Genomic DNA, 2,536 nt, shown 5'->3' on the forward strand with positions numbered 1-2,536 from the left:
TAGGTACATAAAGCAAGATAAAACTAAAAATATGATCTTTGTCAAAACGAAATATTTTAAAACAATTCACGAACCATTTCATGTTTATTAAAAGATCATTTGGTTAATTCGTTGTCGTACCTACCTATAAATGGCAAAAAATCTAAAGTTTCTAAATTGTATTTATGAAGCAATGTTTCATATAGCATCGGAATAAAGAAAAATTATGAGGGAAGTGGTATTGAATTACGTGTCACTTGAAAACCTCACAAAAATTACAAAAGAGATTAAAATGAGAGAATTATTCAGTGATTATACGCTATACACATTGCGCCATTTAAGGCCGTTTCACATTATCGGTCACGTCACGGTGAGATCACGGTCCGCTTCCGGCGTGGTCAATTATTGTAGCATGGATCTGTTGTTATGGACTTGTTTAGACCGTAACCTGACCGGGCTTTACTTATTTTCTAAAAAGAAAAAAGGAGTTTAATGTATAGTTGTGTTTAAATTATAAGGTAATGCTGCGTCCCTTTGTAATATCATTTTTCCCTTAACATTGTGGTTTCCATATTTACCACTTTTATCTCGTTACCTTCTGTTTTCGCTTCCCAACTTACTTAGAAGTGGGCTTCAAACAGACATGCGCGTAGAAAAATGGTAATCGAGAAGGGTTGATCGCGTCCTAGAAAAGTCACCAAGTTCGTTAGTCGTCAACCAATTCATTAAAATTAAGAATTTCGTCGTCGTTCTTCACCATTTATCTGCAACAATCTAGCGCCAGCCAATTTATCGTGGCGGACAATTGAACCACCACCACTCGTCTTAGTCTTTGGCTATTAAACAACAAGTTTCTTTTTCCACAGATATAAAAAAATGCGCTATTGTGGCCACTTCGTCCGCCTCTGTGTCGCTATTACATCTTTGTTGCACCATTAAACTTTTTCCGCTGTTTGTTTGGTTATGGTGTCGACTGTCGAGACTTGCACTAAGGAAGGAATTTGTTCAGCGTTCATTACTAAATAAGTTATGGTCAAAAGTCAATTCTTTTCATGCGCCGTAATTTTACATTTTTGCCGTTTATTGTGCTTATACCTACAAATCCTATACGCTAAGATCCAAAGGTTAAATCCAACCCTGCTATTATATAGATATTCTGATCGTGTTACGAAACCTTTAGGGCCAAATTTATAAATGGGGAACGTGAAGGTTATAGGTACCGCCTATTTGACTTGAATGAGCGTTTGCTAAAGGTGACAGGTATTATTGTTATTGAGAGAGGTACGTATACATATAAGATGATTATAGTCTAACCTCGCCCACAGGAATTATTGCTGGACAGCCTTAGTGACAAAGATTAACCCTATATAGCTACCTTTAACATACTTAAACGTACACCAAATTCCCGGTTTAAATCTGCGAATCCTATTCAAGTTAGTTTACGGCCAAACCCTTACAGGTTTGAACTAAGATATATTACACCACTTCGTACTACTGGCGGACAATTTATGCATTTCATAAACGTCGTCGTAAAAGAAAATTCTCACGCTAGAAACTTTACCTTTCGTACCTACTCATTTATTATTTATACTGTTATGAAATTTAATGCGTTTTGGAAATACGTACTTATTTTAATCGCTTGAGATGTAAGAAGCAGAAGCTATTTATTATGCATTGCTTACTTTATGGTATCGTTTACCACCCCGTGTTTATTTGGCAACTTATTTACTGTGTGTTCTGTCGTGAAAGACACACAAACGCAGTAACATTCCGTTCAAAGAAAAGTATATTCAAGATTTACATGATTCATATCTACCCTTAGATTTACACGTGAACTTTATTGTAGATACAGAGCGACAGCCACTTATTTTGCAAATGTGAAAATGCGTCGGGTTATCATTTTAATAACGCTCCTAGTCCATGAGACGAACGAACCACTCATTGAAAATATTTGTAAAAAACAAAAATTGCAAAGATACGTCAATATAGATAAGCAGGGGAGGTCTAATGGAAAGCGCTAATCCTTAAGAGTCTTCTTTACCCAAGCGCAACTTTTTTACATTATAGTATATAGATGATTATAGTTGCAAGATACAAGATGATATTTTTGCTTTGTCAACTCCTGTCTTGGTCCTTAGTTAGTTCCCGCCGAGACTAAGCAGCGGCGCCACTTGTTACACTGAAATTGTTGATTTACCGCCCGCCAAGATACAGACTTTATTTACAAAAAATATGATTTCATTTTTTGGGGTCATGTTTAGAATTAACTTATCTAAAAAACTGTCGGTTTACTTTTTCCAAAAATCGTCTTGATCGCGAGTAAAAAAATGAAACAGATTAGCGCAATAATCGGTGCAAAACAGCTAATCTTTAAAAAATCGATATTCAGTTGCTATACACTTTTTAAAAAAAATAGTCCGAACATTTTGTAGATAAAGGTCTAAATTTATAAAATAGTTCTTAAAAAAAATTTTTTTTTGAAAAACAACTAGAGTTTTTATGGCGGGCGCTCTTATGGAAATTTACATTGGGTGCAGTGGGTACAGAAGACTCTTAA

The sequence above is a fragment of the Photinus pyralis genome, unplaced genomic scaffold, assembly GCF_008802855.1.
Source record: "Photinus pyralis isolate 1611_PpyrPB1 unplaced genomic scaffold, Ppyr1.3 Ppyr1.4_LG8, whole genome shotgun sequence".
NCBI lineage: Eukaryota > Metazoa > Arthropoda > Insecta > Coleoptera > Lampyridae > Photinus > Photinus pyralis.